We start from the raw sequence: 18,633 nt of genomic DNA on the forward strand, positions 1-18,633 counted from the left end.
TGTTCTAATTGAACCTGAAATTAAACATCTATCTGTTGATAAAGGGGATGATTCTAAAGTTGACAACAGAATCTCATGTAAATGAATTTATTTTTCTGAAAATCATGACAGATTTCAAAAGAAAAAGCAACAACAAATGCATTATTGGCAATTATCAAAATCTCAGAGTACTTTTTAAAAAATTTTTTTATTTTTTATTATACTTTTAAGTTCTAGGGTACATGTGCACAACGTGCAGGTTTGCTACATATGTATACATGTGCCATGTTGGTGTGCTGCCCCCATTAACTCGTCAGCACCTATCAACTCGTCATTTATATCAGGTATAACTCCCAATGCCATCCCTCTCCCCTCCCCCCTCCCCACAATAGGCCCAAGTGTGTGATGTTCCCCTTCCCGTGTCCAAGTAATCTCATTGTTCAATTCCCACCTATGAGTGAGAACTTCCGGTGTTTGGTTTTCTGTTCTTGCGATAGTTTGCTGAGAATGATGGTTTCCAGCTGCATCCATGTCCCTACAAAGGACATGAACTCATCCTTTATTATGGCTGCATAGTATTCCATGGTGTATATGTGCCATGTTTTCTTAATCCAGTCTGTCACTGATGGACATTTGAGTTGATTCCAAGTCTTTGCTATTGTGAATAGTGCCGCAATAAACATACGTGTGCATGTGTCTTTATAGCAGCATGATTTATAATCCTTTGGGTATATACCCAGCAATGGGATGGCTGGCTCAAATGGTATTTCTAGTTCTAGATCCTTGAGGAATTGCCATACTGCTTTCCACAATGGTTGAACTAGTTTACAATCCCACCAACAGTATAAAAGTGTTCCTATTTCTCCACATCCTCTCTAGCACCTATTTTTTCCTGACTTTTTAATGATTGCCATTCTAACTGGTGTGAGATGGTATCTCATTGTGGTTTTGATTTGCATTTCTCTGATGGCCAATGATGACGAGCATTTTTTCATGTGTCTGTTGGCTGTATGAATGTCTTCTTTTGAGAAATGTCTGTTCATATCCTTTGCCCACTTTTTGACGGGGTTTTTTTTTTTTTTTCTTGTAAATTTGTTTGAGTTCTTTGTAGGTTCTGGATATTAGCCCTTTGCCAGATAAGTAGATTGCAAAAATTTTCTCCCATTCTGTAGGTTGCCTGTTCACTCTGATGGTAGTTTCTTTTGCTGTGCAGAAGCTCTTTAGTTTAATTAGACCCCATTTGTCAATTTTAGCTTTTGTTGCCGTTGCTTTCGGTGTTTTGGACATGAAGTCCCTGCCCATGTCTATGTCCTGAATGGTATTACCTAGGTTTTCTTCTAGGGTTTTTATGATATTAGGTCTAACATTTAAGTTTCTAATCCATCTTGAATTAATTTTCGTATATGGAGTAAGGAAAGGATCAAGGTACTTCTTATACGAGGGTTAAAGATAAAACCACAACATTCAACAGAGGGTAGGGATCATTTTGATAAGAAAAAAATATTTTTGAAAGGGAAAACAAATTGTTTCCTTGTGAACATACTTCTACAGTGATTATATGTCAATAAGTTGAGGTAACTAATTTTATATACATTAACTTATTATTACATATACTTTCATCAATTAAGTGTAAAGTTATTTCAAAAATAACTCATACTAATAATCTACAACTAACTCAGCTTTTATTTCCATAGTAACAGAAACTTTAACAACAGTTCATTTGTATTGTTTCCTATTTTTTAGGGTTCTTGTATTTGGAGTTTCTTTAGTCTACGCCTAGTAAAAATGTATATTGTTAGACTCAGAGAAAAATAGCTCAGGATTTTCAACCCCATGAGCTTTTGGAATTACGATAAGTATAAACGGGCAAAAAAGCTCAGTTTTTGAACTTCATAACCAAGAAAATGAAATAAAAAATAATAACAGTTATTCTGGCAAAACAATGATATGACTGCTATGCTTTTGATAATGAAACACAATTTTCACTTAAACATCTACCCTTTACTTTGAAATCTCATCTGTTGGAGAATGACAGCTAACTTAAATATCAGATAACCCTATAAGGCCGTCATGAAGAATTGTTAAAAAAGTATTATTTATTGCAAAAATAAAATTCACCTATATTTAAGATATGCTTTTCAACCCATTCTCCAAAATGACAAAATACTATAATATGTAAGAGAAAAGCATTACATGGATGTAAGTTTCTCTTCATGTTCTACAAGGATATGTTTATGTGATTGGGGTGGTGGGGTTGTTAAGCAAAACAATAAACAATTAAATAACATATACTGTGAAATGATGATAACATTTAAATTAAAAGCTATTAATTTTGATTGATTGTACCAAGGAAAATAAAATACAGTATGTAGGAGAAGAAAATTAGGTAGTCCAAAATAATTTTTATGGGTAAATTTTATTTTTTAGCTTGTCATTATAATAAAATACTTGGAAACATATGCAACTAAGACAAAACAATAAACAAATTTTTGAATGAAGGAAGAAAGTTGGACAAAAGCAAAATAGTAGTAAAAATTGTAACTGAGTAACAGGTACTTAGAAGGTATGTGGTTTGAAACTGGCTTAGGCCATTATTGGCATCATGTTCCTTTAAGTAAAACAAATTATCTCTGTGGTAATACATTTTCCGATGTCCCTTTTCACTCTTCTCACATACCTACTGTATGACATTGACCTGTCCACTTCACTCTTCTCCCCACAAAAATCTAATAACCAAGATATGAAAACTCTCTAAACTGTCAATGGAACCTCCTCAAGGTTTTGCTAACAGAAAAAGTACTGGATCACATTGCAGCTGAATTGTCTCAGAATCTCCAGAAGCAGGGCTCAGGAATCAACATTATTATTCCAGCATTAAGTTCCTCAGATGACAGGGGCCATATTTTTAAAGCACTGCTCTTTACAATGTGAAGATACCCGTCATCCTAATAACTAAATAGATTTTATAGGGCAAACCACTGACCATTGTTTCATCAAATTGCAGCAATGAATTATGTTGTGTACCTAACTTATGTCTCTGTCCCTAACTTAAAAAAAATTCTTACCCTTTTGTCTAACCGGTCTTCCAAAAGTCTTCAGTTTTTAACCATGCAGACATTAGATTTTACTTAGGGAGGAAGGCTATAAAATCATCAAATCTAGAGAGGAAATCTATTTTAGCTCCCAATTGGTATTTAATAATATGCTATCACATCCATATTTATTGATTGTTTATCTTTCATACAGAACTCTTGGTTCTTGACATGAAATAATCAGGGAATTTTTGGCCCTCTTGGACCTCTCAACACTGTTTCTAGCTGCCCCAACCTCTACATACACTATATATCTTGTTCTCATCTTACTTTCTGTAGTAGAGCTTTATTTGACTACCAGGTATCCACATACCTCTTCTTGATAAAAGATCATAATTTTTATTCAGGACAACAGGTTCCTGGCCAAAATCAATTTCTTAGTCTCCCACTAAGTATGTCCATATCATTAAGTTCTTACATACTAATGGTATGTAAGTGGGGATGCTGTATATGACATCTGAGAAGGCTGCCTGACAGAAACTGACTTGCTAAATTATAAGATCTTTCCTCCTTCCATCTTCATCATTTCTGCTTAGAATGTAGACATAATGGCTGGAGCATTAGAAACTACATTGGGCCACAGAACAACTTTGGAAATGGAAGCAGGATAACTTCCTGAAACCACTGTAGAGTCCCTATGCTAGTCATGGACTGCCTACATCTAAACTTATTTCATGTAACAGAGAATAATCTTACATTTTATTTTATGTACTGTGATCAGATTCCTGTTATTGATATCTCTGCAATTTCTCACTATTTGCTGTCTGTAAATAACTTGGGTAGATCATTATCATCTGACTCTGAAAGAAGGAAATTATTGCTCAAATCCTGGTGCTGCTATCTTTCTGGTCTGTTAGCAAAACATATGTTTCAATTCCCATGGTAGGTTCTTTGTCTGGATGTCATTTGAGAGGAAGTGAGTTGGGAATTGAAACATTTTTTCTCTATCTAAATTGTCTCCTATGTGTAGATGTTCCTCGTTGCACAGCAGTTGGACAATTAGGAAGCCACTGCTGCACCATGGAGGCGGGAACTCCCCCCTTCTGCCTGTTGCAACCATCAATCCAACCTCCTTTCCTTGAAGTCGTGATCATTTAAGATTAATTTGTTCTTTTGGAAGAGGACTTTGTGTTGTCCTAAAGTCCACCGGAACTGGAGTTGGTACCTGGCATGATATTCCTCGTCTAGCATCACTGTGCTATGACATTAGGGATGCCTCTCATACCTAGGCCTTCTGTTGTCTTCTGAGGTACAGTCTGAGGAAGAGAGTGATCTTTTGTCCCCTTCCTAGTTTAGAGAAAATATAATCCCTCTGAAAGATAAACAGATACTGTTTAAAAGTCTCACTTACGCTTTCAGCAATTTTTTCTCATCACGCCTGAAGAAAATTCCTGTTGATTTGTATTTAATCTCTAGAAATTCAAAAAAAATAGTGACTTTTCTACTTTCATCTGCAATCATTAGATTTCTTATGTCTTATTATCAAATCTAAAAATGTCCCCCCAGTTCTAGTGATATGTAATTGACAAATAAAAATTGCATATCTTTACTGTGTACAATGTGATGTTTTGATACACATATATATTGTAAAATAATTTAATCAAACTAAATAACACATTCATTACCTTACATTCTTGATGGTAAGAACATTAAGATCTACTCTCTTAGCAATTTGCAAGTATACAACGCATTATTATAAATTACAGTAATATCCAGAGATTACTGTACAACACATTTTCTTTATACATTCATCCTTTCATGGGCATGGGTTAAGTTCATATCTTGGTTATTATGAATAATGCTACAATGAACATGGGAGTGCAGATATCTCTTCAACAGACTGACTTCATATTCTTTGGATATATACCCAGAAATGGAATTGCCAGATCATACAGTACTTCTATTTCTAATTTTTGGAGGAAACTCTATACTGTTTTCCATAATAGATATACTAATTTCCATCTTTACCTATATTATCCACATCAATACTTGTTATTTTTTGATTTTTTGAATCTAGCAAATGTTAAGTCTTTCAACATACTTGTTTTTACAGAGAATTCATTCATTGTTTGGTTGTGTAAACAGTTATACCTTAGCCACGAATTCCCAATATTATATGGCCAACTATTTATCCAGCCACATTACACACAAACACACACACATATTACACATATGTAGAGAGAGAGCCATAGATAGTGAATTATTGTTTACTATCTTCCTGCAGCAATTCGCAGTGCCGTATAGTAGAAGCTGCAACATAATAATTCATTTAAAAAGTAATCTATTTTTACTTCAATCTTTCTTTTTCAAGAATTCCACCACATATTAATACATATTTATTCCTCTGTATCCACAGACCATTTTCCCTTAATTTAAATTTTAAAAACTCTATAAAAATAAATGCTATAGTCATGTCACCATTGTTAATGATGTATAGCCAACTCTGTATTAAATTATACTGAGAAATAATCTTTGAAAATATTTGTCCCTTCATATGCTGTTCACTAAAAGAGCCCAATACACTGAAGTGTGACTTTCGGCAAAGTTGTCAACAAACGGGCAGTTTAGCATGAGGTGATAATAGGTATGATGCCCTTTATAAATAATAACACCTTTAGTGTTCCATCATTCAAATTTAAACAATTTTGTAGCATGGTTTGAATTACAATTACATCAAACTGACCAACTCAGTTTTAGCAGATCCCAAACTCTTCTGGAAGGTTAAGGAAAGAGAACTTCTTTCTGCCTGCCTGTCAGCTCTGTGCCTGCCACTTTCATAGTTGGCTAAATATGAGAGGATCTAGATACAGTCACAGTCACCCATAAGCCCTTCTCCCTTTCACACACAGGAGAAAAGGAGTGACTAAGCTGGCTGCATTATTTCCCTAGGAACTTTCAAAAAGAGCAAAGGAACAGAAATGTCTTCACTTTTGTATTTGATGATCACCCTATCGTATGCACAGATCCCAAGTTGATGCATGAGAATCGCAATAATGGAATGCATAATAAATTTACTAAATAGGAGAGATTTCCTGTGAAACTTAATGCTTATGCAGGTTGTAATAAGCAATAAATGCTTACTGAAAGAATGCAGAGCTGAAACAATATAAAGTTTATAATGAAGTGCAAGTAGCTGTACAAAACTTGAAGTTGCTCCCCTCATTTCAAAATAGGAATATATAAAGAAGTTGCCTCAAAGAATCAAATATAATATTCATTATATTAAATTGAGTTTAGAAAATGTCTTAAGAATGTTGGATTTGATTTTTAGGATTCTCCTAGAAACTTCTTTCTCATCTTTTTCAAAAACATCTTGTCCAGCAGTCTGACAAATCTTTGCCCAATATGACCTTGTTTTCTTTTTACTGTCATTCTTGTTTGCTTGTAGATTTCAAATATTCATAACTCAGAGCAGTTCTGATGTACATGGTTTAAAAAACAGGGCATTGGGCCGGGCGCGGTGGCTCAAGCCTGTAATCCCAGCTCTTTGGGAGGCCGAAACGGGCGGATCAGGAGGTCAGGAGATCAAGACCATCCTGGCTAACACGGTGAAACCCCGTCTCTACTAAAAAATACAAAAAACTAGCCGGGCGAGGTGGCGGGCGCCTGTAGTCCCAGCTACTCGGGAGGCTGAGGCAGGAGAATGGCGTGAACCCGGGAGGCGGAGCTTGCAGTGAGCCGAGATCCGGCCACTGCACTCCAGCCTGGGCGACAGAGCAAGACTCTGTCTCAAAAAACAAAACAAAACAAAACAAAAAAAACAAAAAAAACAGGGCATAATGTGACAAAAGTTATGATTTTTGTATTTCACTTCAGGATTAATACAAATAAAGCATAATGTTACACATTTTTCAAGACTTAGATGTAGGTTTACATCCTATATTGTAAAAATTTAAAGCCATTTCTACTTTATAAAAGATAGGAAGTGACATTTTTGATCTGAATAGCACAGTGAAAGTTACATATCAAATTCATAAAAGGGTGCTTCCAGGACTAATATATTCAGATATTTGGTGTTTGTCTCACATGATGTTGGTGAGCTCAGCTGACTACACATGGCCATTAAGTCATGTCAGCTTGCTTTGATCTTACTCAAAATCCACTTGATATCAGACACATTTAAACAAGCATTTGTAAGCTTTGTATCTGTTGGTAAAGACTCTAGCCAATATAAAGAGAAATCATAAATTAAAAATAATTGAGTACAAATGCCTTAGTATTCTTGTTGTATCAAAATCTTGAGGAAAAACATCATACTCAAGCAGGATCAAGAAGAATTAACAGTTTCTGCCCTATAACAGCTCTCAAATCTTGAGGAAGTAGCCCACTGATGATTACTAAATTGGCATTTTCAACACATCCAGCTATAGTCCTTTTTAATATGGAATTCACATATTTGTTATTTTGTACAATATCACTGATTACATCATAATAATTACTTTTTTAAAAAAAGAAGAGATTATTTCAGTGAACAATCAAATCAGAATTTTATTTATTTTTAGAGAGGCAAACTGTTACCTGTCCCTGCCTGTTTACAAGTCATTCTTTCTTCTTTCCTTCCTCTCATTGTTTTCTCCTTTCTTACTTTCTTATTTCCTTCCTTTTATTTTTAATAATAATTGCCAGTGAGCATCTTTTACATGTGGGACATTTTATATGCTAAATGTTTAAACAAGCTCGTGTCTGAATATAACTTAACTCTAGTAGAGGAAGATTGATAATAAACAAGTAAATAAATGTATAATATGTCAGATGGTGAAGAAATCTATAGCAGGGTAAAGGAAACAGACATTACTCTTGGCTGGAAGAGGGCAGGTACTATTTTACATATGGTAGTTAGAAAAGTCCTTTATGACAACATGACATTTGAGCAATGACAAACAGAAAATGATGAACCTTATGGCTCTGTGGAGAAAGAATATCCGAAATAGAGGGAACAGCAGCTGCTCAGGGCCAGAGGCAGGAGAATGCTTTGTTTATCCAACTTTCAAGCACCACAGGAATTTAAGAGGATAAAATTGGAAGGGGAGAATTCAGATAGGTGGTAGTGTAGTTTTTTGAAAATACATAGGAGTTTGAGATTTACTTAAGAGTGATGGAAACCACTGGTGAGCTTTGAGCAGATGAGTGGCAGGATTGGACTACTACTGGGAAATGACCCTTCTGGGTGCTCAGTGGAGAGTAGACATAACTGCACCAAGCATCATAGAGCAACACAGAAAGAAAAACCATTTTCTAGGGTTGGGGAAGAGAATTTTTAGAATATATAATAAAGGAAAAATCTAAAGCTCCTATTCCATAGTATATTCTATTTGTCTTTTTCTGTAAAAGAAAACCTTCCTATATTAATAAAGGTAAGAATCTTGAATTTTGGTCAAAGTCCTTGTACCACCCTGGAAATCCAGGTGAACATTTGCCTTCCTGATTCCTAAAGAAGCTGCTTTCATTGAGTTTAGTCCTGGTTGTGTGTGTTACAAAGTGAGTTCTTTGCATTCTCACTTGATAATTTCTTACCTCTCTTGTCTTATTCCTATACTGTGGCTGCTACTGCTCTCCCTCTTGCTCTCATGGAAACCCTCCAGTCTAGATACAGTTTTTGGAGGGTACAGAAGCCATGAAAAAAGGACAAGTCCATTGCAAATCCTTCATCACTGATATTTTTATTTTTACTTTACTTTAAGTTCTGGGATACATGTACTGAATGCTCAGGTTTGTTACACAGGTATACATGCGCCATGGTGGTTTGCCGCACCCATCAACCCATCGTCTAGGTTTGAAGCCCATCACGCATTAGGCGTTTGTCCTAATGATCTCCCTCACCTCTCTCCTCACCCTCCAATAGGCCCACATGTGTGATGTTCTCCTTCCTGTGTCCCTGTGTTCTCATTGTTGAACTCCCACTTACAAGTGAGAACATGCAGTGTTTGGATTTCTGTTTCTGTGTTAGTTTGCTGAGGATAATGGTTTCCACTTTCATCCATCTCCCTGCAAAGGACATGAACTCATTCTTTTTTATGTCTGAATAGTATTCCATGGTATATATGTGCCACATTTTCCTTATCCAGTCTATCATTGATGGGCATTTGGGTTGATTCCAAGTCTTTGCTATTGTAAATAGTGCTGCAATAAACATAAGTGTGCATGTGTCTTTGTAGTAGAATGATGTATAATCCTTTGGGTATATACCCAGTAATAGCATTGCTGGGTCAAATGGTATTTCTGGTTCTAGATCCTTGAGAAATCACCACACTATCTTCCACAATGATTGAACTAATTTACACTCCCACCAAGAGTGTAAAAGCATTCCTATTTCTCCACATCCTTGCCAGCATCTGTTGTTTACAGACTTTTTTATTTTTTTTTTATTTTTATTTATTTATTTTTTTTTTTTTGAGACGGAGTCTCGCTCTGTCGCCCAGGCTGGAGTGCAGTGGTGCAATCTTGGATCACTGCCAGCTCCACCTCCCAGGTTCACGCCATTCTCCTGCCTCGGCCACCAGAGTAACTGGGACTACAGGCACCTGCCACCACACCTGGCAATTTTTTTTTTTTTTTTTTTTTTTTTTGCATTTTTAGTAGAGATGGGGTTTCACCATGTTAGCCAGGATGGTCTCGATCTCCTGAGCTTGTGATCCACCCGCCTCCGCCTCCCAAAGTGCTGGGAATACAGGCATGAGCCACCGCACCTGGCCTACAGATTTTTTAATGATCACCATTCTAACTGGTGTGAGATGGTATCATATTGTGGTTTGATTGCATTTCTCTAATGACCAGTGATGATGAGCTTTTTTTTCAATATGTCTGTTGGCCACATGAACGTCTCCTTTTGAGAAGTGTCTGTTTATATCCTTCACCCACTTTTTGATGATTTTTTTTTTTTTTTTTTTTTTTCCTGGTAAATTTGCTTAAGTTCCTTGTAGATTCTGGGTATTAGAACTTTGTCAGATGGATAGATTGCAAACATTTTCTCCCATTCTGTAGGCTGCCTATTTGCTCTGATGATAGCTTCTTTTCCTGAGCAGAAGCTCTTTAGCTTAATTAGATCCCATTTGTCAATTTTGGCTTTTGTTGCCATTGCTTTTGGTGTTTGAGTCATAAAGTCTGCCCATACCTATGTCCAGAATGGTATTGTCTAGGTTTTGTTCTAGGGTTTTCATGGTTTAAAATTTTATGTTTCAGTCTTTAATCCATCTTGAGTTAATTTTTGTATAGGGTGTAATGAAGGGGTCCAGTTTCTGTTTTCTGCATATGGCTAGCCAGTTTTCGTAGCATCATCTATTAAATAGGGAATCCTTTACCTATTGCTTTTTTTTTTTTTTGGTCAGGTTTGTCAAAGATCAGATGTTTGTGGATGTGTGGTGTTATTTCTGAGGCTCTGTTCCGTTTTGGTATTAATATATCTGTTTTGGTACTAATACCATGCTGTTTAGGTTACTGTAGCCTTGTACTATAGTTTGAAGTCAGGTAGCGTGATGCCTCCAACTTTGTTGTTTTTGCTTAGAATTATCTTGGCTATGTGGGCTCTTTTATAGTTCCATATAAAATTTAAAGTAGTTTTTTCTAGTTCCGTGAAGAACTAAAAAAAGCTAATGGTAGCTTGATAGGAATAGCATTGAATCTATAAATTACTTTGAGCAGTATGGCCATTTTCACTTTATTGATCTTCATATCCATGAGCATGGAATGCTTTTCCATTTGCTTGTGTCCTCTCTTATTTCCTTGAGCAGTGGTTTGTAGCTCTCCTTGAAGAGGGTCTTTGCATCCCTTCTAAGTTGTATTCCTAGGTATTTTATTCTCTTTGCAGCAATTGTGAATGGGAGTTCACTCATGATTTGGCTCCCTGCTTGTCTATTATTTGTGTATAGAAATGCTTTTGATTTTTTGCACATTGATTTTGTATCCTAAGACTTTGCTGAAGTTGTTTACAAGTTTAAGGAGTTTTGGGGCTGAGGTGATGGGGTTTTCTAAATATACAATCTTGTCCTCTGCAAACAGAGACAATTGGACTTCCTCTTTTCCTAATTGAACACCCTTTATTTCTTTCTCTTGCCTGATTGCCCTGGCGAGAATAAGAGTGGGCATTCTTGCTTTGTGCCAGTTTTCAAAGGGAATGCTTCCAGCTTTTGCCCATTCAGTATGATATTGTCCTAAATAGCTTTTAAGATTTTAAAATATGTTACATCAATACATAGTTTATTGAGAGTTTTTAGCATGAAGGCCTGTTGAATTTTGTCGAAGGCCTTTTCTGCCTCTATTGAGATAATCATGTGTTTTTTGTCATTGGTTCTGTTTATGTGATAGATTACATTTACTGATTTGTGTATGTTGAACCAGCCTTGCATCAGAGGGATGAAGCCTATTTTATTGTGGTAGATAAGTTTTTTGATGCATCACTGATATTTTAAGCCTCTTATTTTATGCCAGCAAATGTTTGACTCCATAATTTTCATTATGTGAGAAATATAAACACCTATTTTCTTTATCTATCAAATCCAAATATCATTCTCTGTAAATAAGTACTCTTAACAAAGACAAAAAGAAACCTCCTTTTGTTCTAACCGTAAAAGTAATATTTCTATACTTTCACTGTGTGGTAATTATGCATTAACCACTTTAAGTGTTTGATTGCTAAAAGAAATCACAGGACTCAAAAGTTTGTAGAGATTTTGATTATTTAATTTGTTTTGGAGCTTTGTTCTTTTCTCATTGAATAGTTACATCACAGCAAAGGACACAGTAGAGGCAATAGTATCCGTAGCTTATTCATGAAAGGGATCATGAAATTTTAGGGACAGGCTTTTTTGACTTCCTACTGCTCTATCACATAGCATGCACCAGTGATTTCTGTCTTTCTGAGTAAATCTTAAAATCCTGTCTATTTCAAAAACCTACACTACCACCTCTCTCAATTCTTCCTTTCAATTTCATTCTCACAAACCTTTGTTGTGCTTGACAGTTGGATACCTTAAGCATTCTTCTGCTTCAAGGCCTTTGTACCTTTGTCCTCCAGTCTTAAACTTCTATCTGCATGCATTCAAAACACCTAGGTACCAAGAGGCCCCAAAGTATGCTAGTGGTGGTGGTCTCTGATAACCTGTGCAGGTGGTTAATTCCAGCCTTCAGTGTTGAATGCCCTTCCTCAAGGCTGCAATCAATGTTACCCCCAAACCAAATGCTCAAAAGAGAATATATCTTGCCTGGGAACAATTCACAGATTCATGCTTATGGAACATCATTTATCTTTAGTTAATACATACTATGGCATTTGTAAATGTCTCTGGAGATGAGCATGAGATCATTCCATGTCAGTTAAGATTAATCCATACTATGTATGTCATCAAGTATGATATGCTATATATTTTGGTAGATGTTATTTCATCAAATTAAGGAGATTTTTAACTATTTTCTAAGATGTTTTGTTATAAGTGAAGAATTTCATCAAACATTTTTCTTTAGTTGTTGAGATATCATATATTATTTCTTTCTTTAATCTGGTGTTATTATAAATCATATTAATACCAATCACAAAAATAAACTACCTTTGCTTTCCTAAGATAGCTTCTATTTTACCAAAATAATTATTTTTATGTATGATATAATCAATTTCTTGATGTTAGTTATCAATTTTACAAGAATAATTGAGATTAATAGTAACTTTCTAACTGACCTTGTTTAGTTTGAGAATCAAAATTATAATAAACTCATGAATGAGCTGTGAAACTTCCCTCGACTATATATTTTTTAACAAAGCTCAAAGATTTTCATAAATTCTATCTTTCTACTACAAAAAATAAGATTAGCATTCTTTATCTTTCTTCATTATTATTAGCTAGAGTCCTAACTCATCATTTTTAACAAATATTGGATATTTTTGGAGATGCAAATCTGTAAGAAGAAAATATAGTAATAAAGCTATAACAAGGGACACTATAATTGTTTGACTGAATTGAATATCTTCATCAAAATACACTTTACAAATAAAATTCTCATACTTATGCTTTGTAGGAAATACAGTAAATCCTGACAAATCCAAAGATTAAGTGTACAGAAGATGCCTCTTGTACACTGGTTCATTTGATTTTCAAATTTTATAAAATTTTAAACTATACATGAGGGCCAATATAGTATGAGCAGGAAGGTGGAATGTTTAGTAGCCTTGTACTCAACTTTTAAGCTTAAAAATCTAAGATATATTTGATTATGTCAAAAATATACAAATAGGTTATTTACATATAAGCAATTTATAATATAAAATATAAGAATTATTTATAAAGAAACTAACACAAATTTGTGCATTGAAAATTCATGTTTTTTATTGGAAATATAATAGCTATAAATATGTTTTCAAAATCCACACTGAAAAAAAATGGTGAATAAGTCAATGAAACTCAGTCTGTGTTCTCACAGTTCATTGAATTAAATGCCATAATTTCCTCTACCAGACTGCACAGAAAATGGAATCTAATTTCATCAGAAACATTTACAGATCCCTCTAGCTAATTCATTTAATGGTAAAGACTGGATTATACCTCAATATTTGGCATTGAAGGAATGTAAATTTTGGGATCACTAAACAAATGAAAACATTTACAAGTAACAAGTATTGACTTGCTGTCAGGTAGCAATCACAGAATCGGCTGATAAACAATATACTAAGTGTCTATAGAACACTCTGCTATTACCCTTTCATGGCGACATGAGAGAGTGATAACAAGCAAAAATCATGCTTTTACCTGGCAAAAAAGCTTCATTTATCCAACTTTCATCCATCCACATTTCTAATTACTTAAAAAGTGGTCTTTAAAACCACAAAATCCTCACCTGCCACCAATTAGCTACTGATTCTGGGCACGTTATTTAACATGCTTCTCAGATTCCTCAATTGTGAAATGCAGATAATAATATACCTCTCTCAGACTATGTAAGAGGAACAAACAAGTATATATATGTGTGTCTATATAAATAAAAATATGTATACACACACACACACAAACGCATATATATTTACAATGGTAATTACAGATATGTATGTTTACAAAGGTAAATATATATATATACACACCCATACATGCACATATGTTTACTAAGGTAAATACATATACATGTTTACAAAGGTAAATATATATATGTTTACAAAGGTAAATATAAATACACGTATTTACAAGGGTAAATATATATACATGTATTTACAAACTATATGCATATAAATATATACCTTATATTTAATATCCCTTATATCTGTGTATGTTATATACATATAAGATATATATGGTAAAAATGTATATAAGGTATATATACACCTTATATGTTTATATAGATATGTTAAATATTTATGTATATGTTTATATACATACCATATAAAGTATATAGAGATATATAACTATATATAATTACATATATAAACATATGTAAATATTTACATGTAAATATATGTAATATATAAATATTTACATGCAAATATATGTAATATATAAATATTTACATATATAAGGTATATGTGTGTATACCTATATAAAGTTATATAAGGTATATAAATATATAAAGGTATATAAGGTATACTGATATATATTTAAGGTGTTTTTATATATAAGCATATATTTTATATACCATGTATTTATATATACACTCCTTTGTATATATAAAATATATATACTATATAATTATACCATATATAAATACAAGATATATAAATATATATGTGTATACATATATAAAGGTATATAGCTTTTTATTTAATTATTTTTTTTTCTCGGGGGCACTCAAGATAGTCGAATAGGAACAGCTCCAGCCTCCAGCTCCCAGTGTGAGTGACACAGAAGACAAGTGATTTCTACATTTTCAACTGAGGTACCGGGTTCATCTCACTGGGTTGTGTCGGACAGTCGGTGCTGGTCAGTGGGTGCAGCCCAACCAGTGAGAGCTGAAGCAGGGCGAGGCATCGCCTCACCTGGGAAGTGCAAGGGGGAAGGGAATTCCTTTTTCTAGCCAAGGCAAACTGAGACACGCAACACCAGGAAAATCGGGTAATTCCCACTCTAATACTGTGCTTTACCAAGGGTCTTAGCAAATGGCACACCAGGAGATTATATCCCACACCTGGCCCAGAGGGTCCCACACCCACAGAGCCTCCCTCATTGCTAGCACAGCAGTCTGAGATCTAATTGCAAGGCTGCAGCAAGGCTGGGGGAGGGGCGCCCGCCATTGCTGAGGCTTAAGTAGGTAAACAAAGCTGCTGGGAAGCTTGAATTGGGTGGAGCCCACTGCAGCTCAAGGAGGCCTGCCTGCCTCTGTAGACTCCATGTTTGGGGACAGGGCATAGCTAAACAAAAAGCAACAGAAACCTCTGCAGATGTAAATGTCCCTGTCTGACAGCTTTGAGGAGAGCAGTGGTTCTCCCAGCATGGCAGTTGAGATCTGAGAACAGACAGACTGCCTGCTCAGGTGGGTCCCTGACCCTTGAGTAGCCTAACTGGGAGACATCCCTCACGAGGTGCAGACTGACAACTCACACGTCACGTGGCTGGGTACACCTCTGAGACGAAGCTTCCAGAGCAAGAATCAGACAGCAACACTTGCAGTTAAGCAATATTCTATCTTCTGCAGCATCCACTGCTGATACCCAGGCAAACAGGGTCTGGAGTGGACCTCAAGCAAACTCTAACAGGCCTACAGCTGAGGGTCCTGACTGTTAGAAGGAAAACTAACAAACAGAAAGGACACCCACACCAAAACCCCATCACTACGTCACCATCAACAAAGACCAAAGGCAGATAAAACCACAAAGATGGGGAAAAAGCAGTGCAGAAAAGCTGGAAATTCAAAAAATCGGAGCGCATCTCCCCCTCCAAAGGAACGCAGCTCATTGCCAGCAAGAGAACAAAGCTGGAAGGAGAATGACTTTGACAAGTTGAGAGAAGAAGGCTTCAGTCGATCAAACTTCTCAGAGCTAAAGGAGGAACTACATACCCAGCATAAACTAAAAACCCTGAAAAAAGAATGGAAGAATGGATAACTAAAATAATCAATGCAGAGAAGTCCATAAATGAACTGATAGAGATGAAAACTATGACACGAAAACTACATGACAAATGCACAAGCTTCAGCAACTGACTTGATCAACTAGAAGAAAGAGTATCAGTGATTGAAGATCAAATGAATGAAATGAAGCAAGAGAAGTTTAGAATAAAAAGAGTAAAAAGACATGAACAAAGCCTCCAAGAAATATGGGATTATGTGAAAAGATCAAATCTACGTCTGATTGGTGTGCCTGAAAGTGACGGAGAGAATGGATCCAAGTTGGAAAACACTCTGCAGGATATTATCCAGGAGAACTTCCCCAACATAACAAGGCAGGCCAACATTCAAATTCAGGAAATAAAGAGACCACCACAAAGATACTCCTCGAGAAGAGCAACTCCAAGACACATAACTGTCAGATTCACCAAAGTTGAAATGAAGGAAAAAATGTTAAGAGCAGCCAGACAGAAAGGTCGGGTTATCCATAAAGGGAAGCCCATCAGACTAACAGCAGATCTCTGGGCAGAAACTCTACAAGCCAGAAAAGAGTGGGGGCCAATATTCAACATTCTTAAAGAAAAGAATTTTCAACCCAGAATATCATATCCCACTAAACTAAGTTTCATATGTGGAGGAGAAATTAAATCCTTTACAGACAAGCAAATGCTGAAAGATTTTGTCACCACCAGGCCTGCCCTACAAGAGATGCTGAAGGAAGCACTAAACATGGAAAGGAACAACCGGTACCAGCCATTGCAAAAACATGCCAAAATATAAAGACCATTGATGCTAGGAAGAAACTGCATCAACTAACGAGCAAAAAACCCACCTAATATCACAATGACAGGATCAAGTTCACATATAACAATATTAACCTTAAATGTAAATAGACTAAATGGTCCATTAAAAGACACAGACTGGCAAATTGGATAAAGAGTCGAGATCCATCAGTTTGCTGTATTCAGAAGACCCATCTCACATGCAGAGACACACATAGGCTCAAAATAAAGGGATGGAGGAAGATCTACCAAGCAAATGGAAAACAAATAAAGGCAGGGGTTACAATCCTAGTCTCTGATAAAACAGACTTTAAACCAATAAAGATCAAAAGAGACAAGGCCATTACATAACGGTAAAGGGATCAATTCAACAAGAAAGGCTAACTATCCTAAATATATATACACCCAATACAAGAGCACCCAGATTCATAAAGCAAGTCCTTAGAGACTTACGAAGAGACTTAGACTCCCATACAATAATAATGGGAGACTTTAACACCCCACAGTCAACATTACACAGATCAACGAGACATAAAGTTAACAAGGATATCCAGGAATTGAACTCAACTCTACACCAAGCGGACCTAATAGACATCTACAGAACTCTCCACCCCAAATCAACAGAATATATATTCTTCTCAGCACCACATCGCACTTATTCCAAAATTGACCACACAGTTGGAAGTAAAGCACTCCTCAGCAAATGTAAAAGAAGAGAAATTATAACAAACTGTCTCTCAGACCACAGTGAAATTAAACTAGAACTCAGGACTAAGAAACTCAATCAAAACTGCTCAACTACATGGAAACTGAACAACCTGCTCCTGAATGACTACTGGGTATATAAAGAAAAGAAGGCAGAAATGAAGATGTTCTTTGAAACCAATGAGAACAAAGATACAACATGCCAGAATCTCTGGGACACATTTAAAGCAGTGTGTAGAGGGAAATGTATAGCACTAAATGCCCACAAGAGAAAGCAGGAAAGATCTAAAACTGACACCCTAACATCACAATTAAAAGAACTAGAGAAGCAAGAGCAAACACATTCAAAATCTAGCAGAAGGCAAGAAATAACTAAGATCAGAGCAGAAATGAAGGAGATAGGGACACAAAAAAACCCTCCAAAAGATCAATGAATCCAGGAGATGGTTTTTTGAAAAGATCAACGAAATTGATAGACCACTAGCAAGACTAATAAAGAAGAAAAGAGAGAAGAATCAAAATACAAACTACCATCAGAGAATACTATAAACACCTTTACATAAATAAACTAGAAAACCTAGAAGAAATGGATAATTTCCTGGACACTTACACTTTCCCAAGACTAAATCAGGAAGAAGCTGAATCCCTAAATAGATGAATAGCAGGCTCTGAAATTGAGGAAATAATTAATAGCCTACCAACCAAAAGAAGTCCAGGACCAGACGGATTCACAGCCAAATTCTACCAGAGGTACAAGGAGGAGCTGGTACCATTCCTTCTGAAACTATTCCAATCAATAGAAAAAGAGGGAATCCTCCCTAACTCATTTTCTGAGGCCAACATCATCTTGATACCAAAACCTGGCAGAGACACAACAGAAAAAGAGAACTTTAGACCAATATCCTTGATGAACATTGATGTAAAAATCCTCAATAAAATACTGGCAAACTGAATCCAGTAGCACATCAAAAGGCTTATCCACCATGATCAAGTGGGCTTCATCCCTGGGATGCAAGGCTGGTTCAATACATGCAAATCAATAAATTTAATCCAGCATATAA

This window comes from Macaca nemestrina, chromosome 4 (assembly GCF_043159975.1).
Source record: "Macaca nemestrina isolate mMacNem1 chromosome 4, mMacNem.hap1, whole genome shotgun sequence".
Lineage (NCBI taxonomy): Eukaryota > Metazoa > Chordata > Mammalia > Primates > Cercopithecidae > Macaca > Macaca nemestrina.